This window comes from Ahaetulla prasina, chromosome 2, assembly GCF_028640845.1.
Source record: "Ahaetulla prasina isolate Xishuangbanna chromosome 2, ASM2864084v1, whole genome shotgun sequence".
Taxonomy (NCBI): Eukaryota; Metazoa; Chordata; class Lepidosauria; order Squamata; family Colubridae; genus Ahaetulla; species Ahaetulla prasina.
This window is the reverse complement of record NC_080540.1, coordinates 270,861,402-270,872,479: the sequence shown is the minus strand read 5'-3', so window position 1 is coordinate 270,872,479 and position 11,078 is coordinate 270,861,402.

Here is an 11,078-nt window from a genome sequence, read left to right as displayed (position 1 = left end):
AAATCATTGACCCATTTACCTTCTCCTTCTTTCTGTTTGACAAACGATAATCCAAAGGATCTAACTAAGTTGGCAAAGCAGTGAAGGATTATACCGGAATATTTCTTGTCATTGCTTCCTCCTTGATAGTTTTATAAGAGGCTTTAGTGGATAATGACTTTGGGTTGCAGAAACTTTGGAAAAGAGACACTATGGAATAGATTTTGCTACTTTAGTATCACTGGCAATAAATCTGGCCACTAACACCCCACTCCCATCCCCCAAAAATGAAAGAAAGCAAAAAAGTATTAATGGGTGTTGTGCACCTTAAATCTTCATGTTCAGAATAAAAACCTCAAATCATAAAAATGTTTCTTGCAGCAATGGAAGGATGGTAGTTAACCTGTCAGATGAAACTGTATAACCTTTTTCTGCTCCTTTTCATGACAAAGATAATCTCAGCTGAGAACATTTATGTGAGGAAATAGAACCACAGCATGGAGAGATGCTTGGATCATTAATCCAGGCATCGACTTCCTACAGAGTTCTTTGATTAGTCCGATTCAATCACTGGATGTTTCAGAGTGGTTATTTCCTTCATTTCTCACTATTGTTGGGTTCACCAAGTTTAGACTAAACTGAGGTAGAAGTAATGTTTATCAGTAATTTAGTAATACAGATTCTCTTAATAAAGCAGCATAAATATCTTATCTAAAAAGCTGCAGCCCTTCCTTCTTATATCCTTGTACAAGTTACAGCCATATTCAGAAGACGTGGATAATTAGATATCTATTTGGCATATTAAATTTTGTATATATTACATTGCAAAATTGCTGTATTTTATTTGGTACCAACATAGATAATGTCCTTGTGTATCAGACATTTTTTTTTAAAAAAAATTCCTTTTAATTATTTTAAGAACAGAAGATAAAAGGCATAATATACACAGACATTATGATAAATGAATGGTTCTATCAATTTAAATAGGGTGGGTTTCAGGCGAGTTGTGCTTATAAAAATATTTCATTTTGCTTGATATGTCAAAGAAATACCATATATTTAGTGGCTACAATTAATGCACTAAACAGTTGATATATATTGAGAATAATACGGTACTAGATTTCAATCCTATATACTTTCTCACAACTGAGTAATAGTTTGATCCTACCAGAGACCTCAAAACACCATCTAAGCTAAGGCTACTCATCATCTATCCACTTTCACTTTCACTGTCTCTCTGTTCATTCTGCTCCAGTTGATCATTCCCTTCTGTTGTCTTTTGCCTCTCATCAAGTCCCTCCATAAAAGCTGATCTCATTAAATTATACTTTAGATTTGCTTTTTGGCACTGTCCCAAAAGTTCTGCCTCAAATTTCCCTTATTTTGTCCTGTTTTGTAAGCTAGCATATTTACATTCAAAATAATGACACTGAGAATTATTTTAATAGTTACATAGTTTGCATTTTTGTATTAAATTTCTAAATATATTTGAGAATTTGTAGCATCTTTAAACATTTTTACAGTTAGAATTCCCTACAGTTTTGCAAGCCATAATCAGTTAAACTGTAATGCCTAAAGAAAGCCAGATTGGTGTAGTAGTTGTGACATCAAGTTAGAAACCAGAAGACAAAGTTCTAGTCCTGCCTTAGGCATAAAAGCCAATTTAGGTGACCTTCCCACTCAGCCTTAATAAAGCAGACAATGGCAAATCACTTCTTCAATCTTGCAAGAGAACTTCAAGGACTTGGCCAGGCAGTCGCCAGAAGTCAAAAACTGACTGAAATCACCAACTCAGTTTTAGATGCTGAAATGGCCATCTCTAAAGCTAGAACACAAGAACAGTTTTTCCCCGAAGGCCATCACTCTGCTAAACAAATAATTCCCTCAACACTGTCAAACTATTTACTAAATCTGCACTACTATTAATCGTTTCATAGTTCCCATCGCCAATCTCTTTCCACTTATGACTGTATGACTATAACTTGTTGCTGGCAATCCTTATGATTTATATTGATATATTGATCATCAATTGTGTTGTAAATGTTGTACCTTGATGAACGTATCTTTTCTTTTATGTACACTGAGAGCATATGCACCAAGACAAATTCCTTGTGTGTCCAATCACACTTGGCCAATAAAAAATTCTATTCTATTCTATTCTATGTACAAAGACCAGCTGGCCAGTGCACATGCACGTGCCAGAAACTGGAAGATCATCTTCCTGGTGCATGTGTGTACACTGGGCAGCTGCTCTTCTGGTTTCCAGTGCTCCCACATGAGTGAAGACCGGTGGCCGGTGTGCTGGAACTTGGAAGAGCAAGGGGAGCAGAGCTGCCAGCCAAGGGCTTCCCTCCCTCCCCACCCGAGCAGGCTTCTTGCATGACCCCAGTCCTCCAGCCTTCAGCATCAACACAAGTCCATGGTCTGGAGGGCCTGGCCACCTTGGATGCACAGGGTAGCGGGGCAGTGTTTGCTGGCTGGGTGGCCACCCGCTCCATCCTCTGCTCCTGCCACCGCAGTGGGTGAGGGGGTAGCAGTGATTCTTGTGCTGCTGCTTCTGGCCAGGATGCTGGATCAGCCAGGAGGAAAAGGAGGAGGTGCCACCTTTGGGGAGGCGAGCTGCCCCAGGAGGGCCGAAGGAGAGCACAGCTCCTCATGCATGGAGACACTGCCGAGGGGTAAGAGGTGCGCTGGCTGGGAAGTGGGAATGTGCCGCCGAGGGGTAAGAGGCGCACCATCCGGGAAGTGGGAAGGCGCTGCTGAAGGGTAAGAGGCGAGCAGGCCAGGAAGTGGCCAGGAAGGGGGGGCTGCACTGGCTTGTTCTCAGTGGTGGGCTGGGGGGGGACCATCCTGGCCAGAGTTGGGGCGAAGCTCTCCTGCATGCTGGCCCGCCAACCTGAGCCCTGGGAATGCCGATGTCCCTTACCTCTGAGGCTGGGAAAGGACTCCGGCTTTCCAGCGGAGGGAAGTGGCATTCTCCGCCCAACTTTCTCTCCCTGTCCGGGGCTGCAGAACTGGGTGGGCATGTCCTGCCACCCCGATAGGGACCAGGGGGGCAGGGAGGGAGGTGCGAGGACCCCCAAAGGGTCAGGTGGAGGTGGCGCATGCATGCCGGACAGTTGGTCTCGCACGTGTATGATGTCAGAAACCTGCTCTTCCGGTTTCCAATAAGTGGGCCTGCTTGTGTGCTCCCTTTTTGGCACTCGGTGCTGAAAAGGTTTGCCAACACTGGTCTACACATATGAGAATGACCAAGACATATAGCTTGTTTAGGGTGGTTTTAATTGTAAACTACAGGGGTCAAATATTCTCTTACCCACTGAAGACTGCATATTCTCAGCAATCATAATTTTTTTTTTTAAAAAAGAGTTAATAATACAAAATGTTCTAGTTTTTTCTCCCACTGTACTTTAAATTTCAGTGAAAATACAATAATTAAACCTGCAGTACAATAATTCTCATATGCCTTTACACCCACATATCCCTCCCCTTGCCTCCACTGTCAGGATAATAAATCCTTACGAAAGCTGCTGCTGTGACCAAGATGAGTTGTGAAATTGTTTAATAATGTTGGCTTAGATTGTGACATCACTTTTGGAGTTATTTATTTGTTATCATACCACCATTATAGCATGATGGTAGGACAATCAACATAAAACAAACCAAAGTGGAAGAGAGATATAGTATGTGACTAAGGAAAAATGAGAAACCAAGAATCAGGGGACAAGTGAACAACAGCTTCTTTTTTTTAAAAAAAATAAGAATTTTACCTGAAGTAAAAGGCAAATCTAAAGAAAAAGAAAGGAAAAAGTGAAGTATGAGAAAAAGAAAAAAAGAAACAAGAAGAGAAACTAAAGTTATGAAATATGACTTCTGACCTCTTCAAGCTGTTAATTATAATCTTATTCTTTCCTCCCTCCAAGATATTATATAATTCCCTTCAAATCCCCACAATCATTGTTTTTAATCCTCAAACCCATAAATTATCTTATAATTTTTTCTTCTTTCAGCAAAAAGACCATAGACTAAAGTTTCCAGTCTTCCAGAAAAGTTTTGTTGTTCTTCCATCACTGAGCATACAATAATCTTGCTGCACTTACTAAATATAAAATCAATCTGTCATGAGTCTTTTCTAATTCATTATCCATAAAGTCCCAATAAGAAGAGTTCTGATTTTTCACAATGATTATCTTTAAAATCCTTTGCATCTTCATTTAAATTTGTATCAAAATTTCTTAGTTTTCTCACAAGTCTACCAGGCAAAGTGCTTCTTTATCCTAAAATAAAAGGCATCTAAAACGTAGCAGATATTTTTAATTCATTTTTTTCCTTGCCATCTTTTACTGCAATGTTTCATTTTGAGATTACTTGAATGTATCCAGCTTTGGCATCTCAAGTTAAGAATGTGAACTGAAAACTGCTGGATCAAAAGGCCCATCTAATACAGTTTTTGTTTCTTCCTATAACTATGAGCCCCAGATGCCTCTGGGAAAGTTTATGGGGCAATAGATATATTCCTCTCCTGTTCCTTAAAGGTAAAGGTAAAGGTTTCCCTCGCACATATGTGCTAGTCGTTGCCGACTCTAGGGGGTGGTGCTCATCTCTGTTTCAAAGCCGAAGAGCCAGCGTTGTCCGAAGACGTCTCCGTAGTCATGTGGCATGACTCAACACCAAAGGCGCATGGAACGCTGTTACCTTCTCACCAAAGGTGGTCCCTATTTTTTCTACTTGCATTTTTACGTGCTTTCGAAACTGCTAGGTTGGCAGAAGCTGGGACAAGTAACAGGAGCTCACCCCGTTACATGGCAGCACTAGGGATTCGAACTGCTGAGCTACCGACCTTTCAATAGACAAGCTCAACGTCCTAGCCCCTTAGCCACCGTTTCCCTTTTCTCCTGTTCCTTAGCACTCATCAATAGCAATAGCAATAGCAATGGCACTTAGACTTATACAAGGAGTCCTTGACTTACAATAGTTCATTTAGTGACTATTCAAAGTTACAACAGTACTGAAAAAAGTGACTTATGACCATTTTTCATAGTTACAGCCCTTGTTTCATGGATTTCATGGAGCCATGGATTACTAAAACCAAACGACGGAAACGAAGGAAACGAGGTAAACGATCTGGGATCTTAATCAAGCTAAGAACTCGCACTAAAACTCCTCTGCCTTCAATTTTCCTAACAAATATACGCTCACTTGCAAATAAGATGGATGAAATACTCCTCTTAAACAAATACTATTCTGATTTTCGCAATTCAGCAGTCCTATGCTTCTCTGAAACCTGGTTAAATGAATCAATTGAAAATAGCAGCCTGAACATTCCAGGATTTCAAATTGAACGATCAGATAGGATTCCAGAAACATCTGGTAAAAAGAAAGGAGGAGGCTTATGCCTATATATTAATTCAACCTGGTGTCAAGATTTTAACATAATTTACAAATTCTGTGACAACAATTTAGAGACTCTAATTATCAACTGCAAACCTTACTATTCGCCTCGTGAATTTTCCTCATTTCTTCTAATTGCTGTTTATGTCCCACCACAAGCCTGTGTAAACGAGGCATTACGAACTCTAGCTGACCAAATCATGGAGGCTGAAGCCAAACACCCTGATTCACTGGCCATTGTTTTGGGAGATCTAAACAAGGCAAACTTAAGGAAAGAACTACCAAAATACTTTCAGCATGTCAATTGTCCCACCAGAGGCAAGAATACTCTAGACCACTGCTACACAACACTAAAAGATGCCTATCGGTCTTTACCACGTGCAGCTGTAGGACACTCTGATCATTGCATGATTCACCTTGTACCTGCTTACAGGCAAAGACTTAAAGCCATAAAACCAATAATTAAATCAGTGAAAACCTGGACGGAGGAATCAGAATTAAAGCTACAGGCATGTTTTGACTGCACTGATTGGAATATTTTAAAGATACCTCTGCAGACCTGGATGAACTCACAGATACTGTAACATCATATGTCAGCTTCTGTGAAGACCTATGTGTACCTACAAGGAACTTGCGAATACACAGTAATAACAAACCTTGGTTTACACCTAAACTTAAGCAGCTACGACATTCCAAAGAGGAAGCCTACAGAAAAGGTGATAAAATGCTGTACAATCAGGCCAGAAATGCACTAACAAGGGAGATAAGAGCAGCAAAAAGAAGCTACTCTGAAAAGCTAAAGAATCAATTTTCAGCAAATGAACCAGCAAACATGTGGAAAACTCTTAAAAATATCACCGGCTATGGCAAACCTCCTTCCCAGGCTGAAGGTAATCAACAACTGGCAGATGACCTGAATGAGTTTTACTGCAGGTTTGAAAGGAAACTACAGCCACCTATCTCCACAACCCTCATCTCAGACACACCAACAACAGCCAAGCCTCCTACAACTGACCCCATTTCATTGGGTTCACAACCCCTAGTGATCACAGAAAAGGAAGTGCAGGACCTATTTCACAGACAAAAGCCAGGAAAAGCTCCAGGCCCAGACAAGATAACTCCTTCTTGCTTAAAAGTCTGTGCTGACCAATTGGCCCCCATCTTCACCCATATTTTCAATAAATCACTAGAGATGTGCTATGTTCCTTCTTGCTTCAAACGCTCTACCATCATCCCAGTGCCGAAGAAGCCCACCATCAAGGAACTGAATGACTACAGACCAGTTGCTCTAACATCTGTAGTCATGAAAACCTTTGAAAGGCTAGTGCTTTCCTACCTGAAATCCATCACAGATCCGCTGTTAGACCCCTTGCAATTTGCATACCGAGCAAATAGATCAACAGATGATGCTGTTAATATGGCTCTGCACTACATCCTACAACATCTTGAGTCTCCAAAGACCTATGCAAGGGTCCTTTTTGTAGACTTTAGTTCAGCATTCAATACCATCATTCCAGACATTCTTCTAACTAAGCTAAACCAGCTACAGGTACCGGAACAGACTTGTAAGTGGATCACAAGCTTCCTAACAAACAGGAAGCAGCAGGTGAAGCTAAGCAAGATCACATCAAATACCTGTACAATTAGCACAGGGGCCCCCCAAGGCTGTATGCTCTCCCCACTTCTCTCTGTATACCAATGACTGCATCTCCAATGATCCAATTGTTAAGCTACTGAAGTTCGCAGATGACACAACAGTGATTGGTCTCATTCGAGACAATGACGAATCCGCATATAGACGAGAGGTCGAACGACTAGCCTTGTGGTGCAACCAAAACAATCTGGAACTGAACACACTCAAAACCGTAGAAATGGTGGTAGACTTTAGGAAAAACCCTTCCATACTTCCACCTCTCACAATACTTGACAACACAGTATCAACAGTAGAAACCTTCAAATTTCTGGGTTCTATCATATCGCAAGATCTCAAATGGACAGCTAACATCAAAAACATCATTAAAAAAGGACAACAAAGAATGTTCTTTCTGCGCCAACTCAGTAAGCTCAAACTGCCCAAGGAGCTGCTGATCCAATTCTACAGAGGAATTATTGAGTCTGTCATTTGCACCTCTATAACTGTCTGGTTCGGTTCTGCAACCCAACAAGAAAAACACAGACTTCAGAGGATAATTAGAACTGCAGAAAAATAATTGCTACCAACTTGCCTTCCATTGAGGACCTGTATACTGCACGAATCAAGAAGAGGGCCGTGAAAATATTTGCAGATCCCTCGCATCCTGGACATAAACTGTTTCAACTCCTACCCTCAAAACGACGCTATAGAGCACTGCACACCAGAACAACTAGACACAAGAACAGTTTTTTCCCGAAGGCCATCACTCTGCTAAACAAATAATTCCCTCAACACTGTCAGACTATTTACTGAATCTGCACTACTATTAATCGTTTCATAGTTCCCATCACCAATCTCTTTCCACTTATGACTGTATGACTATAACTTGTTGCTGGCAATCCTTATGATTTATATTGATATATTGATCATCAATTGTGTTGTAAATGTTGTACCTTGATGAACGTATCTTTTCTTTTATGTACACTGAGAGCATATGCACCAAGACAAATTCCTTGTGTGTCCAATCACACTTGGCCAATAAAATTCTATTCTATTGTAGCATCCCCATGATCACGTGATCAAAATTCAGATACTTGGCAACTAGTTCATACTTATGACCATTGCTGTGTCCCAAGGTCGTGTGATCCCCTTTTGTGACCTTCTGACAAGCAAAGTCAATGGGGAAGCCAAATTCACTTAACAACCGGGTTACTAACTTAACAACTGCAGTGATTCAGTTAAGAGCTGTGGCAAGAAAGGTTGTAAAATGGAGCAAAACTCACTTAACAAATAGTTCACTTAACAACAGAAATTTTGGGCTCAATTGTGGTCGTAAATTGAGGACTAACTGTATGTCATTTAATAATGCTTTATAGCCCTCTCTAAATGGTCATCCTTAGAATTATAATGCTTCTCATTTGTCCCTTCCATTTGAATTTGATGATCAGCTTTCCAAACATACTTTTGTATTCTTCTCAGCAGCTTCAACATACTCTTCCTAAAGATAACCCCTAATTCCAACTGGAACTGGCCAGTTGTGAACAGCAGATATGAACCAACCTATCATTTGTTGTTTTTTACTTCATGAAAATTGGCGGGCTTTAGACCACTAGCTTTGTACAGTTAATTGCTGCAAACCATGTCAGTTATGAATTTGAATTTGCAAAACAAATGTCTGGTGAATTATTCAGTGGCTATTCTATTACCCATAAGCAAAGTAAATTAAGCTAAGATTAAAGCATTATTTAATTGGTCAGCTAAATTTAGGGAAGGATCCTTTTAATTGATACAAAAGTTATTCTAATAATTCATCTGATAGTATTATAGAAATAAAGAGATGTATATAGTACAAATCCTGCAAAAAAAGGCTTTTTACATTATAAAATTATAAGCCCAACTTTCCAGTTAAAATTATGCTAAAAATAAATTAAATGTGAAGCAAACATGATGCATGTCTTAGTTAAAGCTTCATCTTGAAGCCACATCATAAAAATTTAATCCTAATTCTGATAACACTAGGGGTGGAAAAAAATTACTACCAGTAGTAACAGATGTGAAATTACATTAGATAAATATAATCATTAGTTTCAGTCTCACCCTGGTTAATTTGTTTGTGGAAATGTGCAACCCATTATTCATTAGGTAATTTTTCACACATTGATTAGAAAGCCATGTCAAATTGTGATCCCAACACATTTGGGCTTACCTATCTCACAGTGAACTGTATAGCTTACAATAGTGGAAATGGGGGACAAAATGTTTATCTCAGGCTGATTTTGTGCCAATAAATAAAGTAAATCAATAGCCAGTGAAGTGTGAACAACATTTCTCTGCTGTATAATATGGTTTTGGGGGCAATTTGACATGCTACAAGGGGAAACAAGGGTCTTGAACAGAAAGGTAATAAAAGCAAATCATGCTGGTAACAGTTATTGAAGTTCTGTGTTTTTCTATACTTGGACAATTTTAGGATGTGAAAAATAATGCTCATAAAATTATGAAAACAATGAGACACTCCCAAATTTATTAGCTTATTAGATCTTATTTGTATAGTGAATGAAAGTGATGTTTACTGGAAGCTTTTGATGAATGAACCTTTTATTAAACAAAGATTATTTTCCCCATTGCACTTTCTATTTCTGATACATTTAAAGAGGATCTGAAAAATGTTTGCAACTTTGATCTGGGGTAAATTCAGAGGAATAGCTGCTTTGCTTTGTGAAAATATCCCATGTATATCCACTTCGAATGTGATGCCAACTGATAAGAATCCTGAAACTTTATCATAACTGATTAGACTGGCATGAGAAATTAAGGAGAGTATTTCATTGCAGTATTTTGAGAGGTTTTTGGGGGGGGGGTGTCAGTGAGAGTATTAAATACTGAAAGCTACACAAAAAGGAAAAATGTTTCTTAATCACACTTATTTTACAGCAGCGGTCCCCAACCTTTGTGGCCTAGTGGCCTAGTGAAGAGGATGGGATGAGGAACCCACCCGCGTGAGAAGCAGGCCTGGATGCATGTGCGCATCCACATGGCTCAATTTGTGTAAGTTGAGTTACGTGTGTGCACATGCACGCCACCCTGCCACTCTCATTGCCCAGTTATGAATAGGCCGTGGTCCGGCAGTGGGCTGTGGCCCAGGGGTTGGGGACCACTGTTTTATAGCAAAAGTGGCCAACCCTTTTCTTTTGAAGTTTACATTCCTTGAGAAGAAAACCATCAGAAACCATATGCAGGGTAAGGTAAATGGCTGCTATGATGGAAGCTCTGTTTGGTGTGTGTGTGTGTGTGTGTGTGTGTGTGTGTGTGTGTGTGAGTGAGTCTCATGCACTACTTTTTTGACTGTGTCCCCTATAGACACACTACTTTGTAATTTTTTTCTCCACTGTTTTCTATCCAATGTCAACAGCCCCATGTGCACGTATAATAAATGCCATCCAAAAAATAATATTACATTTATATCAGTATTAACAGTTGAGTTCTACTGTGTTGAATAGAAATAAATAGCATTTATTCAGTAGTAATAGTACTATTAATAGTAGAAGTAGAATACCCTGTTTATTTATACTAGAGTTCTACCAATACAAAAGACTGTAGGTCTTTTTAATTAAAGTTAGCAATTTGAGGAGGGGATATGCAGCACGTTATCTTAGTGAGGCTAATAAAAGGCTAATAAAACACTCCTACCCACTGTCCAATCTCTCTCTCTCTCTCTCTCTCTCTCTCCTCTCTGAACATGAAGGTCTGATGTCCAAGGGGAGAATGGAATCTCCAATTCACTAGACCTACTTCAGACTTTGGCCCACAAAAAGCTCTTTGAATCTTTCCTCTTCTAACCGGTTCCAGTGATGGCTCAAGGCCTCAGATGTTTCTTTTTAAAAAAATCCAGATTAAAATAATTTGAGGTTTCTGCATAATGCAAGCTGCATTAAAGCAATTAACATGTAATTAAAAGCAGGTTTTCTTCAGCAGGTCAGATTCTGAAGGGCTCAGCGGTTGTTGCCATTGAAAATGAGGAAGGAGGGAAGGCCAAGTTGTTCAATCTTCAAAGAAAGAACAGCTATACTGGGGC